The sequence below is a fragment of the Humulus lupulus genome, chromosome 7 (genome assembly GCF_963169125.1).
Source record: "Humulus lupulus chromosome 7, drHumLupu1.1, whole genome shotgun sequence".
Lineage (NCBI taxonomy): Eukaryota > Viridiplantae > Streptophyta > Magnoliopsida > Rosales > Cannabaceae > Humulus > Humulus lupulus.
This window is the reverse complement of record NC_084799.1, coordinates 210307388-210324101: the sequence shown is the minus strand read 5'-3', so window position 1 is coordinate 210324101 and position 16714 is coordinate 210307388.

Genomic DNA, 16714 nt, shown 5'->3' with positions numbered 1-16714 from the left:
ACAAGAGGGTCATGGTCACAAAAGTTGTAGCCCTATGTCTTAGGGATCTATGTATAAAATTTCGTGCAAATCCGGGGTGTGTATAGGGTGATACAGTCAAAATACTGAGGGAAGTACGAATATTAGGAAAAAAACTTGTGAAAATTCCCCTCAAAAAGGGGAATTTTTTTTTAAATGTTGAATTAAGGCTCCGTTTCGACTCCAATATATTCATTTACCCATGAGATCTCTTGGGGGAAAATATCGAACGAGTTGAACACGAGGGTAATACATTTCGGAGAAATTAGTGAAATCTCCAATTCACCAAAGGGGTACCCCTTTCAGAAATCTTCGATTTCTCTAATATGGATTCGAGCAAGGTTTTGATATTGAATACTAAAGAATACAAGAGGGTCATGGTCACAAAAGTTGTAGCCCTATGTCTTAGGGATCTATGTATAAAATTTCGTGCAAATCCGGGGTGTGTATAGGGTGATACAGTCAAAATACTGAGGGATGTACGAATATTAGGAAAAAAACTTGTGAAAATTGCCCTCAAAAAGGGGAATTTTTTTTTAAATGTTGAATTAAGGCTCCGTTTCGACTCCAATATATTCATTTACCCATGAGATCTCTTGGGGAAAAATATCGAACGAGTTGAACACGAGGGTAATACATTTCGGAGAAATTAGTGAAATCTCCAATTCACCAAAGGGGTACCCCTTTCAGAAATCTTCGATTTCTCTAATATGGATTCGAGCAAGGTTTTGATAATGAATACTAAAGAATACAAGAGGGTCATGGTCACAAAAGTTGTAGCCCTATGTCTTAGGGATCTATGTATAAAATTTCGTGCAAATCCGGGGTGTGTATAGGGTGATACAGTCAAAATACTGAGGGAAGTACGAATATTAGGAAAAAAACTTTTGAAAATTGCCCTCAAAAAGGGGAATTTTTTTTAAAATGTTGAATTAAGGCTCCGTTTCGACTCCAATATATTCATTTACCCATGAGATCTCTTGGGGAAAGATATCGAACGAGTTGAACACGAGGGTAATACATTTCGGAGAAATTAGTGAAATCTCCAATTCACCAAAGGGGTACCCCTTTCAGAAATCTTCGATTTCTCTAATATGGATTCGAGCAAGGTTTTGATATTGAATACTAGAGAATACAAGAGGGTCATGGTCACAAAAGTTGTAGCCCTATGTCTTAGGGATCTATGTATAAAATTTCGTGCAAATCCGGGGTGTGTATAGGGTGATACAGTCAAAATACTGAGGGAAGTACGAATATTAGGAAAAAAACTTGTGAAAATTCCCCTCAAAAAGGGGAATTTTTTTTTAAATGTTGAATTAAGGCTCCGTTTCGACTCCAATATATTCATTTACCCATGAAATCTCTTGGGGGAAAATATCGAACGAGTTGAACACGAGGGTAATACATTTCGGAGAAATTAGTGAAATCTCCAATTCACCAAAGGGGTACCCCTTTCAGAAATCTTCGATTTCTCTAATATGGATTCGAGCAAGGTTTTGATATTGAATACTAAAGAATACAAGAGGGTCATGGTCACAAAAGTTGTAGCCCTATGTCTTAGGGATCTATGTATAAAATTTCGTGCAAATCCGGGGTGTGTATAGGGTGATACAGTCAAAATACTGAGGGATGTACGAATATTAGGAAAAAAACTTGTGAAAATTCCCCTCAAAAAGGGGAATTTTTTTTTAAATGTTGAATTAAGGCTCCGTTTCGACTCCAATATATTCATTTACCCATGAGATCTCTTGGGGGAAAATATCGAACGAGTTGAACACGAGGGTAATACATTTCGGAGAAATTAGTGAAATCTCCAATTCACCAAAGGGGTACCCCTTTCAGAAATCTTCGATTTCTCTAATATGGATTCGAGCAAGGTTTTGATATTGAATACTAAAGAATACAAGAGGGTCATGGTCACAAAAGTTGTAGCCCTATGTCTTAGGGATCTATGTATAAAATTTCGTGCAAATCCGGGGTGTGTATAGGGTGATACAGTCAAAATACTGAGGGATGTACGAATATTAGGAAAAAAACTTGTGAAAATTGCCCTCAAAAAGGGGAATTTATTTTTAAATGTTGAATTAAGGCTCCGTTTCGACTCCAATATATTCATTTACCCATGAGATCTCTTGGGGGAAAATATCGAACGAGTTGAACACGAGGGTAATACATTTCGGAGAAATTAGTGAAATCTCCAATTCACCAAAGGGGTACCCCTTTCAGAAATCTTCGATTTCTCTAATATGGATTCGAGCAAGGTTTTGATATTGAATACTAAAGAATACAAGAGGGTCATGGTCACAAAAGTTGTAGCCCTATGTCTTAGGGATCTATGTATAAAATTTCGTGCAAATCCGGGGTGTGTATAGGGTGATACAGTCAAAATACTGAGGGATGTACGAATATTAGGAAAAAAACTTGTGAAAATTGCCCTCAAAAAGGGGAATTTTTTTTAAAATGTTGAATTAAGGCTCCGTTTCGACTCCAATATATTCATTTACCCATGAGATCTCTTGGGGAAAAATATCGAACGAGTTGAACACGAGGGTAATACATTTTGGAGAAATTAGTGAAATCTCCAATTCACCAAAGGGGTACCCCTTTCAGAAATCTTCGATTTCTCTAATATGGATTCGAGCAAGGTTTTGATATTGAATACTAGAGAATACAAGAGGGTCATGGTCACAAAAGTTGTAGCCCTATGTCTTAGGGATCTATGTATAAAATTTAGTGCAAATCCGGGGTGTGTATAGGGTGATACAGTCAAAATGCTGAGGGATGTACGAATATTAGGAAAAAAACTTGTGAAAATTCCCCTCAAAAAGGGGAATTTTTTTTTAAATGTTGAATTAAGGCTCCGTTTCGACTCCAATATATTCATTTACCCATGAGATCTCTTGGGGGAAAATATCGAACGAGTTGAACACGAGGGTAATACATTTCGGAGAAATTAGTGAAATCTCCAATTCACCAAAGGGGTACCCCTTTCAGAAATCTTCGATTTCTCTAATATGGATTCGAGCAAGGTTTTGATATTGAATACTAAAGAATACAAGAGGGTCATGGTCACAAAAGTTGTAGCCCTATGTCTTAGGGATCTATGTATAAAATTTCGTGCAAATCCGGGGTGTGTATAGGGTGATCCAGTCAAAATACTGAGGGAAGTACGAATATTAGGAAAAAAACTTGTGAAAATTGCCCTCAAAAAGGGGAATTTTTTTTAAAATGTTGAATTAAGGCTCCGTTTCGACTCCAATATATTCATTTACCCATGAGATCTCTTGGGGACAAATATCGAACGAGTTGAACACGAGGGTAATACATTTTGGAGAAATTAGTGAAATCTCCAATTCACCAAAGGGGTACCCCTTTCAGAAATCTTCGATTTCTCTAATATGGATTCGAGCAAGGTTTTGATATTGAATACTAGAGAATACAAGAGGGTCATGGTCACAAAAGTTGTAGCCCTATGTCTTAGGGATCTATGTATAAAATTTAGTGCAAATCCGGGGTGTGTATAGGGTGATACAGTCAAAATGCTGAGGGATGTACGAATATTAGGAAAAAAACTTGTGAAAATTCCCCTCAAAAAGGGGAATTTTTTTTTAAATGTTGAATTAAGGCTCCGTTTCGACTCCAATATATTCATTTACCCATGAGATCTCTTGGGGGAAAATATCGAACGAGTTGAACACGAGGGTAATACATTTCGGAGAAATTAGTGAAATCTCCAATTCACCAAAGGGGTACCCCTTTCAGAAATCTTCGATTTCTCTAATATGGATTCGAGCAAGGTTTTGATATTGAATACTAAAGAATACAAGAGGGTCATGGTCACAAAAGTTGTAGCCCTATGTCTTAGGGATCTATGTATAAAATTTCGTGCAAATCCGGGGTGTGTATAGGGTGATACAGTCAAAATACTGAGGGATGTACGAATATTAGGAAAAAAACTTGTGAAAATTGCCCTCAAAAAGGGGAATTTTTTTTAAAATGTTGAATTAAGGCTCCGTTTCGACTCCAATATATTCATTTACCCATGAGATCTCTTGGGGAAAAATATCGAACGAGTTGAACACGAGGGTAATACATTTTGGAGAAATTAGTGAAATCTCCAATTCACCAAAGGGGTACCCCTTTCAGAAATCTTCGATTTCTCTAATATGGATTCGAGCAAGGTTTTGATATTGAATACTAGAGAATACAAGAGGGTCATGGTCACAAAAGTTGTAGCCCTATGTCTTAGGGATCTATGTATAAAATTTAGTGCAAATCCGGGGTGTGTATAGGGTGATACAGTCAAAATGCTGAGGGATGTACGAATATTAGGAAAAAAACTTGTGAAAATTCCCCTCAAAAAGGGGAATTTTTTTTTAAATGTTGAATTAAGGCTCCGTTTCGACTCCAATATATTCATTTACCCATGAGATCTCTTGGGGGAAAATATCGAACGAGTTGAACACGAGGGTAATACATTTCGGAGAAATTAGTGAAATCTCCAATTCACCAAAGGGGTACCCCTTTCAGAAATCTTCGATTTCTCTAATATGGATTCGAGCAAGGTTTTGATATTGAATACTAAAGAATACAAGAGGGTCATGGTCACAAAAGTTGTAGCCCTATGTCTTAGGGATCTATGTATAAAATTTCGTGCAAATCCGGGGTGTGTATAGGGTGATACAGTCAAAATACTGAGGGATGTACGAATATTAGGAAAAAAACTTGTGAAAATTGCCCTCAAAAAGGGGAATTTTTTTTTAAATGTTGAATTAAGGCTCCGTTTCGACTCCAATATATTCATTTACCCATGAGATCTCTTGGGGAAAAATATCGAACGAGTTGAACACGAGGGTAATACATTTCGGAGAAATTAGTGAAATCTCCAATTCACCAAAGGGGTACCCCTTTCAGAAATCTTCGATTTCTCTAATATGGATTCGAGCAAGGTTTTGATAATGAATACTAAAGAATACAAGAGGGTCATGGTCACAAAAGTTGTAGCCCTATGTCTTAGGGATCTATGTATAAAATTTCGTGCAAATCCGGGGTGTGTATAGGGTGATACAGTCAAAATACTGAGGGAAGTACGAATATTAGGAAAAAAACTTTTGAAAATTGCCCTCAAAAAGGGGAATTTTTTTTAAAATGTTGAATTAAGGCTCCGTTTCGACTCCAATATATTCATTTACCCATGAGATCTCTTGGGGAAAGATATCGAACGAGTTGAACACGAGGGTAATACATTTCGGAGAAATTAGTGAAATCTCCAATTCACCAAAGGGGTACCCCTTTCAGAAATCTTCGATTTCTCTAATATGGATTCGAGCAAGGTTTTGATATTGAATACTAGAGAATACAAGAGGGTCATGGTCACAAAAGTTGTAGCCCTATGTCTTAGGGATCTATGTATAAAATTTCGTGCAAATCCGGGGTGTGTATAGGGTGATACAGTCAAAATACTGAGGGAAGTACGAATATTAGGAAAAAAACTTGTGAAAATTCCCCTCAAAAAGGGGAATTTTTTTTTAAATGTTGAATTAAGGCTCCGTTTCGACTCCAATATATTCATTTACCCATGAAATCTCTTGGGGGAAAATATCGAACGAGTTGAACACGAGGGTAATACATTTCGGAGAAATTAGTGAAATCTCCAATTCACCAAAGGGGTACCCCTTTCAGAAATCTTCGATTTCTCTAATATGGATTCGAGCAAGGTTTTGATATTGAATACTAAAGAATACAAGAGGGTCATGGTCACAAAAGTTGTAGCCCTATGTCTTAGGGATCTATGTATAAAATTTCGTGCAAATCCGGGGTGTGTATAGGGTGATACAGTCAAAATACTGAGGGATGTACGAATATTAGGAAAAAAACTTGTGAAAATTCCCCTCAAAAAGGGGAATTTTTTTTTAAATGTTGAATTAAGGCTCCGTTTCGACTCCAATATATTCATTTACCCATGAGATCTCTTGGGGGAAAATATCGAACGAGTTGAACACGAGGGTAATACATTTCGGAGAAATTAGTGAAATCTCCAATTCACCAAAGGGGTACCCCTTTCAGAAATCTTCGATTTCTCTAATATGGATTCGAGCAAGGTTTTGATATTGAATACTAAAGAATACAAGAGGGTCATGGTCACAAAAGTTGTAGCCCTATGTCTTAGGGATCTATGTATAAAATTTCGTGCAAATCCGGGGTGTGTATAGGGTGATACAGTCAAAATACTGAGGGATGTACGAATATTAGGAAAAAAACTTGTGAAAATTGCCCTCAAAAAGGGGAATTTATTTTTAAATGTTGAATTAAGGCTCCGTTTCGACTCCAATATATTCATTTACCCATGAGATCTCTTGGGGGAAAATATCGAACGAGTTGAACACGAGGGTAATACATTTCGGAGAAATTAGTGAAATCTCCAATTCACCAAAGGGGTACCCCTTTCAGAAATCTTCGATTTCTCTAATATGGATTCGAGCAAGGTTTTGATATTGAATACTAAAGAATACAAGAGGGTCATGGTCACAAAAGTTGTAGCCCTATGTCTTAGGGATCTATGTATAAAATTTCGTGCAAATCCGGGGTGTGTATAGGGTGATACAGTCAAAATACTGAGGGATGTACGAATATTAGGAAAAAAACTTGTGAAAATTGCCCTCAAAAAGGGGAATTTTTTTTAAAATGTTGAATTAAGGCTCCGTTTCGACTCCAATATATTCATTTACCCATGAGATCTCTTGGGGAAAAATATCGAACGAGTTGAACACGAGGGTAATACATTTTGGAGAAATTAGTGAAATCTCCAATTCACCAAAGGGGTACCCCTTTCAGAAATCTTCGATTTCTCTAATATGGATTCGAGCAAGGTTTTGATATTGAATACTAGAGAATACAAGAGGGTCATGGTCACAAAAGTTGTAGCCCTATGTCTTAGGGATCTATGTATAAAATTTAGTGCAAATCCGGGGTGTGTATAGGGTGATACAGTCAAAATGCTGAGGGATGTACGAATATTAGGAAAAAAACTTGTGAAAATTCCCCTCAAAAAGGGGAATTTTTTTTTAAATGTTGAATTAAGGCTCCGTTTCGACTCCAATATATTCATTTACCCATGAGATCTCTTGGGGGAAAATATCGAACGAGTTGAACACGAGGGTAATACATTTCGGAGAAATTAGTGAAATCTCCAATTCACCAAAGGGGTACCCCTTTCAGAAATCTTCGATTTCTCTAATATGGATTCGAGCAAGGTTTTGATATTGAATACTAAAGAATACAAGAGGGTCATGGTCACAAAAGTTGTAGCCCTATGTCTTAGGGATCTATGTATAAAATTTCGTGCAAATCCGGGGTGTGTATAGGGTGATCCAGTCAAAATACTGAGGGAAGTACGAATATTAGGAAAAAAACTTGTGAAAATTGCCCTCAAAAAGGGGAATTTTTTTTAAAATGTTGAATTAAGGCTCCGTTTCGACTCCAATATATTCATTTACCCATGAGATCTCTTGGGGACAAATATCGAACGAGTTGAACACGAGGGTAATACATTTTGGAGAAATTAGTGAAATCTCCAATTCACCAAAGGGGTACCCCTTTCAGAAATCTTCGATTTCTCTAATATGGATTCGAGCAAGGTTTTGATATTGAATACTAGAGAATACAAGAGGGTCATGGTCACAAAAGTTGTAGCCCTATGTCTTAGGGATCTATGTATAAAATTTAGTGCAAATCCGGGGTGTGTATAGGGTGATACAGTCAAAATGCTGAGGGATGTACGAATATTAGGAAAAAAACTTGTGAAAATTCCCCTCAAAAAGGGGAATTTTTTTTTAAATGTTGAATTAAGGCTCCGTTTCGACTCCAATATATTCATTTACCCATGAGATCTCTTGGGGACAAATATCGAACGAGTTGAACACGAGGGTAATACATTTTGGAGAAATTAGTGAAATCTCCAATTCACCAAAGGGGTACCCCTTTCAGAAATCTTCGATTTCTCTAATATGGATTCGAGCAAGGTTTTGATATTGAATACTAGAGAATACAAGAGGGTCATGGTCACAAAAGTTGTAGCCCTATGTCTTAGGGATCTATGTATAAAATTTAGTGCAAATCCGGGGTGTGTATAGGGTGATACAGTCAAAATGCTGAGGGATGTACGAATATTAGGAAAAAAACTTGTGAAAATTCCCCTCAAAAAGGGGAATTTTTTTTTAAATGTTGAATTAAGGCTCCGTTTCGACTCCAATATATTCATTTACCCATGAGATCTCTTGGGGGAAAATATCGAACGAGTTGAACACGAGGGTAATACATTTCGGAGAAATTAGTGAAATCTCCAATTCACCAAAGGGGTACCCCTTTCAGAAATCTTCGATTTCTCTAATATGGATTCGAGCAAGGTTTTGATATTGAATACTAAAGAATACAAGAGGGTCATGGTCACAAAAGTTGTAGCCCTATGTCTTAGGGATCTATGTATAAAATTTCGTGCAAATCCGGGGTGTGTATAGGGTGATACAGTCAAAATACTGAGGGAAGTACGAATATTAGGAAAAAAACTTGTGAAAATTGCCCACAAAAAGGGGAATTTTTTTTAAAATGTTGAATTAAGGCTCCGTTTCGACTCCAATATATTCATTTACCCATGAGATCTCTTGGGGAAAAATATCGAACGAGTTGAACACGAGGGTAATACATTTTGGAGAAATTAGTGAAATCTCCAATTCACCAAAGGGGTACCCCTTTCAGAAATCTTCGATTTCTCTAATATGGATTCGAGCAAGGTTTTGATATTGAATACTAAAGAATACAAGAGGGTCATGGTCACAAAAGTTGTAGCCCTATGTCTTAGGGATCTATGTATAAAATTTCGTGCAAATCCGGGGTGTGTATAGGGTGATACAGTCAAAATACTGAGGGAAGTACGAATATTAGGAAAAAAACTTGTGAAAATTCCCCTCAAAAAGGGGAATTTTTTTTTAAATGTTGAATTAAGGCTCCGTTTCGACTCCAATATATTCATTTACCCATGAGATCTCTTGGGGGAAAATATCGAACGAGTTGAACACGAGGGTAATACATTTCGGAGAAATTAGTGAAATCTCCAATTCACCAAAGGGGTACCCCTTTCAGAAATCTTCGATTTCTCTAATATGGATTCGAGCAAGGTTTTGATATTGAATACTAAAGAATACAAGAGGGTCATGGTCACAAAAGTTGTAGCCCTATGTCTTAGGGATCTATGTATAAAATTTCGTGCAAATCCGGGGTGTGTATAGGGTGATACAGTCAAAATACTGAGGGATGTACGAATATTAGGAAAAAAACTTGTGAAAATTGCCCTCAAAAAGGGGAATTTTTTTTAAAATGTTGAATTAAGGCTCCGTTTCGACTCCAATATATTCATTTACCCATGAGATCTCTTGGGGAAAAATATCGAACGAGTTGAACACGAGGGTAATACATTTTGGAGAAATTAGTGAAATCTCCAATTCACCAAAGGGGTACCCCTTTCAGAAATCTTCGATTTCTCTAATATGGATTCGAGCAAGGTTTTGATATTGAATACTAGAGAATACAAGAGGGTCATGGTCACAAAAGTTGTAGCCCTATGTCTTAGGGATCTATGTATAAAATTTAGTGCAAATCCGGGGTGTGTATAGGGTGATACAGTCAAAATGCTGAGGGATGTACGAATATTAGGAAAAAAACTTGTGAAAATTCCCCTCAAAAAGGGGAATTTTTTTTTAAATGTTGAATTAAGGCTCCGTTTCGACTCCAATATATTCATTTACCCATGAGATCTCTTGGGGGAAAATATCGAACGAGTTGAACACGAGGGTAATACATTTCGGAGAAATTAGTGAAATCTCCAATTCACCAAAGGGGTACCCCTTTCAGAAATCTTCGATTTCTCTAATATGGATTCGAGCAAGGTTTTGATATTGAATACTAAAGAATACAAGAGGGTCATGGTCACAAAAGTTGTAGCCCTATGTCTTAGGGATCTATGTATAAAATTTCGTGCAAATCCGGGGTGTGTATAGGGTGAAACAGTCAAAATACTGAGGGATGTACGAATATTAGGAAAAAAACTTGTGAAAATTGCCCTCAAAAAGGGGAATTTTTTTTAAAATGTTGAATTAAGGCTCCGTTTCGACTCCAATATATTCATTTACCCATGAGATCTCTTGGGGAAAAATATCGAACGAGTTGAACACGAGGGTAATACATTTTGGAGAAATTAGTGAAATCTCCAATTCACCAAAGGGGTACCCCTTTCAGAAATCTTCGATTTCTCTAATATGGATTCGAGCAAGGTTTTGATATTGAATACTAGAGAATACAAGAGGGTCATGGTCACAAAAGTTGTAGCCCTATGTCTTAGGGATCTATGTATAAAATTTAGTGCAAATCCGGGGTGTGTATAGGGTGATACAGTCAAAATGCTGAGGGATGTACGAATATTAGGAAAAAAACTTGTGAAAATTCCCCTCAAAAAGGGGAATTTTTTTTTAAATGTTGAATTAAGGCTCCGTTTCGACTCCAATATATTCATTTACCCATGAGATCTCTTGGGGGAAAATATCGAACGAGTTGAACACGAGGGTAATACATTTCGGAGAAATTAGTGAAATCTCCAATTCACCAAAGGGGTACCCCTTTCAGAAATCTTCGATTTCTCTAATATGGATTCGAGCAAGGTTTTGATATTGAATACTAAAGAATACAAGAGGGTCATGGTCACAAAAGTTGTAGCCCTATGTCTTAGGGATCTATGTATAAAATTTCGTGCAAATCCGGGGTGTGTATAGGGTGATACAGTCAAAATACTGAGGGAAGTACGAATATTAGGAAAAAAACTTGTGAAAATTGCCCACAAAAAGGGGAATTTTTTTTAAAATGTTGAATTAAGGCTCCGTTTCGACTCCAATATATTCATTTACCCATGAGATCTCTTGGGGAAAAATATCGAACGAGTTGAACACGAGGGTAATACATTTTGGAGAAATTAGTGAAATCTCCAATTCACCAAAGGGGTACCCCTTTCAGAAATCTTCGATTTCTCTAATATGGATTCGAGCAAGGTTTTGATATTGAATACTAAAGAATACAAGAGGGTCATGGTCACAAAAGTTGTAGCCCTATGTCTTAGGGATCTATGTATAAAATTTCGTGCAAATCCGGGGTGTGTATAGGGTGATACAGTCAAAATACTGAGGGAAGTACGAATATTAGGAAAAAAACTTGTGAAAATTCCCCTCAAAAAGGGGAATTTTTTTTTAAATGTTGAATTAAGGCTCCGTTTCGACTCCAATATATTCATTTACCCATGAGATCTCTTGGGGGAAAATATCGAACGAGTTGAACACGAGGGTAATACATTTCGGAGAAATTAGTGAAATCTCCAATTCACCAAAGGGGTACCCCTTTCAGAAATCTTCGATTTCTCTAATATGGATTCGAGCAAGGTTTTGATATTGAATACTAAAGAATACAAGAGGGTCATGGTCACAAAAGTTGTAGCCCTATGTCTTAGGGATCTATGTATAAAATTTCGTGCAAATCCGGGGTGTGTATAGGGTGATACAGTCAAAATACTGAGGGATGTACGAATATTAGGAAAAAAACTTGTGAAAATTGCCCTCAAAAAGGGGAATTTTTTTTAAAATGTTGAATTAAGGCTCCGTTTCGACTCCAATATATTCATTTACCCATGAGATCTCTTGGGGAAAAATATCGAACGAGTTGAACACGAGGGTAATACATTTTGGAGAAATTAGTGAAATCTCCAATTCACCAAAGGGGTACCCCTTTCAGAAATCTTCGATTTCTCTAATATGGATTCGAGCAAGGTTTTGATATTGAATACTAAAGAATACAAGAGGGTCATGGTCACAAAAGTTGTAGCCCTATGTCTTAGGGATCTATGTATAAAATTTCGTGCAAATCCGGGGTGTGTATAGGGTGATACAGTCAAAATACTGAGGGAAGTACGAATATTAGGAAAAAAACTTGTGAAAATTCCCCTCAAAAAGGGGAATTTTTTTTTAAATGTTGAATTAAGGCTCCGTTTCGACTCCAATATATTCATTTACCCATGAGATCTCTTGGGGGAAAATATCGAACGAGTTGAACACGAGGGTAATACATTTCGGAGAAATTAGTGAAATCTCCAATTCACCAAAGGGGTACCCCTTTCAGAAATCTTCGATTTCTCTAATATGGATTCGAGCAAGGTTTTGATATTGAATACTAAAGAATACAAGAGGGTCATGGTCACAAAAGTTGTAGCCCTATGTCTTAGGGATCTATGTATAAAATTTCGTGCAAATCCGGGGTGTGTATAGGGTGATACAGTCAAAATACTGAGGGATGTACGAATATTAGGAAAAAAACTTGTGAAAATTGCCCTCAAAAAGGGGAATTTTTTTTAAAATGTTGAATTAAGGCTCCGTTTCGACTCCAATATATTCATTTACCCATGAGATCTCTTGGGGAAAAATATCGAACGAGTTGAACACGAGGGTAATACATTTTGGAGAAATTAGTGAAATCTCCAATTCACCAAAGGGGTACCCCTTTCAGAAATCTTCGATTTCTCTAATATGGATTCGAGCAAGGTTTTGATATTGAATACTAGAGAATACAAGAGGGTCATGGTCACAAAAGTTGTAGCCCTATGTCTTAGGGATCTATGTATAAAATTTAGTGCAAATCCGGGGTGTGTATAGGGTGATACAGTCAAAATGCTGAGGGATGTACGAATATTAGGAAAAAAACTTGTGAAAATTCCCCTCAAAAAGGGGAATTTTTTTTTAAATGTTGAATTAAGGCTCCGTTTCGACTCCAATATATTCATTTACCCATGAGATCTCTTGGGGACAAATATCGAACGAGTTGAACACGAGGGTAATACATTTTGGAGAAATTAGTGAAATCTCCAATTCACCAAAGGGGTACCCCTTTCAGAAATCTTCGATTTCTCTAATATGGATTCGAGCAAGGTTTTGATATTGAATACTAGAGAATACAAGAGGGTCATGGTCACAAAAGTTGTAGCCCTATGTCTTAGGGATCTATGTATAAAATTTAGTGCAAATCCGGGGTGTGTATAGGGTGATACAGTCAAAATGCTGAGGGATGTACGAATATTAGGAAAAAAACTTGTGAAAATTCCCCTCAAAAAGGGGAATTTTTTTTTAAATGTTGAATTAAGGCTCCGTTTCGACTCCAATATATTCATTTACCCATGAGATCTCTTGGGGGAAAATATCGAACGAGTTGAACACGAGGGTAATACATTTCGGAGAAATTAGTGAAATCTCCAATTCACCAAAGGGGTACCCCTTTCAGAAATCTTCGATTTCTCTAATATGGATTCGAGCAAGGTTTTGATATTGAATACTAAAGAATACAAGAGGGTCATGGTCACAAAAGTTGTAGCCCTATGTCTTAGGGATCTATGTATAAAATTTCGTGCAAATCCGGGGTGTGTATAGGGTGATACAGTCAAAATACTGAGGGATGTACGAATATTAGGAAAAAAACTTGTGAAAATTGCCCTCAAAAAGGGGAATTTTTTTTAAAATGTTGAATTAAGGCTCCGTTTCGACTCCAATATATTCATTTACCCATGAGATCTCTTGGGGAAAAATATCGAACGAGTTGAACACGAGGGTAATACATTTTGGAGAAATTAGTGAAATCTCCAATTCACCAAAGGGGTACCCCTTTCAGAAATCTTCGATTTCTCTAATATGGATTCGAGCAAGGTTTTGATATTGAATACTAGAGAATACAAGAGGGTCATGGTCACAAAAGTTGTAGCCCTATGTCTTAGGGATCTATGTATAAAATTTAGTGCAAATCCGGGGTGTGTATAGGGTGATACAGTCAAAATGCTGAGGGATGTACGAATATTAGGAAAAAAACTTGTGAAAATTCCCCTCAAAAAGGGGAATTTTTTTTTAAATGTTGAATTAAGGCTCCGTTTCGACTCCAATATATTCATTTACCCATGAGATCTCTTGGGGGAAAATATCGAACGAGTTGAACACGAGGGTAATACATTTCGGAGAAATTAGTGAAATCTCCAATTCACCAAAGGGGTACCCCTTTCAGAAATCTTCGATTTCTCTAATATGGATTCGAGCAAGGTTTTGATATTGAATACTAAAGAATACAAGAGGGTCATGGTCACAAAAGTTGTAGCCCTATGTCTTAGGGATCTATGTATAAAATTTCGTGCAAATCCGGGGTGTGTATAGGGTGATACAGTCAAAATACTGAGGGATGTACGAATATTAGGAAAAAAACTTGTGAAAATTGCCCTCAAAAAGGGGAATTTTTTTTAAAATGTTGAATTAAGGCTCCGTTTCGACTCCAATATATTCATTTACCCATGAGATCTCTTGGGGAAAAATATCGAACGAGTTGAACACGAGGGTAATACATTTCGGAGAAATTAGTGAAATCTCCAATTCACCAAAGGGGTACCCCTTTCAGAAATCTTCGATTTCTCTAATATGGATTCGAGCAAGGTTTTGATAATGAATACTAAAGAATACAAGAGGGTCATGGTCACAAAAGTTGTAGCCCTATGTCTTAGGGATCTATGTATAAAATTTCGTGCAAATGCGGGGTGTGTATAGGGTGATACAGTCAAAATACTGAGGGAAGTACGAATATTAGGAAAAAAACTTGTGAAAATTGCCCTCAAAAAGGGGAATTTTTTTTAAAATGTTGAATTAAGGCTCCGTTTCGACTCCAATATATTCATTTACCCATGAGATCTCTTGGGGACAAATATCGAACGAGTTGAACACGAGGGTAATACATTTTGGAGAAATTAGTGAAATCTCCAATTCACCAAAGGGGTACCCCTTTCAGAAATCTTCGATTTCTCTAATATGGATTCGAGCAAGGTTTTGATATTGAATACTAGAGAATACAAGAGGGTCATGGTCACAAAAGTTGTAGCCCTATGTCTTAGGGATCTATGTATAAAATTTAGTGCAAATCCGGGGTGTGTATAAGGTGAAACAGTCAAAATGCTGAGGGATGTACGAATATTAGGAAAAAAACTTGTGAAAATTCCCCTCAAAAAGGGGAATTTTTTTTTAAATGTTGAATTAAGGCTCCGTTTCGACTCCAATATATTCATTTACCCATGAGATCTCTTGGGGGAAAATATCGAACGAGTTGAACACGAGGGTAATACATTTCGGAGAAATTAGTGAAATCTCCAATTCACCAAAGGGGTACCCCTTTCAGAAATCTTCGATTTCTCTAATATGGATTCGAGCAAGGTTTTGATATTGAATACTAGAGAATACAAGAGGGTCATGGTCACAAAAGTTGTAGCCCTATGTCTTAGGGATCTATGTATAAAATTTAGTGCAAATCCGGGGTGTGTATAGGGTGATACAGTCAAAATGCTGAGGGATGTACGAATATTAGGAAAAAAACTTGTGAAAATTCCCCTCAAAAAGGGGAATTTTTTTTTAAATGTTGAATTAAGGCTCCGTTTCGACTCCAATATATTCATTTACCCATGAGATCTCTTGGGGGAAAATATCGAACGAGTTGAACACGAGGGTAATACATTTCGGAGAAATTAGTGAAATCTCCAATTCACCAAAGGGGTACCCCTTTCAGAAATCTTCGATTTCTCTAATATGGATTCGAGCAAGGTTTTGATATTGAATACTAGAGAATACAAGAGGGTCATGGTCACAAAAGTTGTAGCCCTATGTCTTAGGGATCTATGTATAAAATTTAGTGCAAATCCGGGGTGTGTATAGGGTGATACAGTCAAAATGCTGAGGGATGTACGAATATTAGGAAAAAAACTTGTGAAAATTCCCCTCAAAAAGGGGAATTTTTTTTTAAATGTTGAATTAAGGCTCCGTTTCGACTCCAATATATTCATTTACCCATGAGATCTCTTGGGGGAAAATATCGAACGAGTTGAACACGAGGGTAATACATTTCGGAGAAATTAGTGAAATCTCCAATTCACCAAAGGGGTACCCCTTTCAGAAATCTTCGATTTCTCTAATATGGATTCGAGCAAGGTTTTGATATTGAATACTAGAGAATACAAGAGGGTCATGGTCACAAAAGTTGTAGCCCTATGTCTTAGGGATCTATGTATAAAATTTAGTGCAAATCCGGGGTGTGTATAGGGTGATACAGTCAAAATGCTGAGGGATGTACGAATATTAGGAAAAAAACTTGTGAAAATTCCCCTCAAAAAGGGGAATTTTTTTTTAAATGTTGAATTAAGGCTCCGTTTCGACTCCAATATATTCATTTACCCATGAGATCTCTTGGGGGAAAATATCGAACGAGTTGAACACGAGGGTAATACATTTCGGAGAAATTAGTGAAATCTCCAATTCACCAAAGGGGTACCCCTTTCAGAAATCTTCGATTTCTCTAATATGGATTCGAGCAAGGTTTTGATATTGAATACTAAAGAATACAAGAGGGTCATGGTCACAAAAGTTGTAGCCCTATGTCTTAGGGATCTATGTATAAAATTTCGTGCAAATCCGGGGTGTGTATAGGGTGATACAGTCAAAATACTGAGGGATGTACGAATATTAGGAAAAAAACTTGTGAAAATTGCCCTCAAAAAGGGGAATTTTTTTTAAAATGTTGAATTAAGGCTCCGTTTCGACTC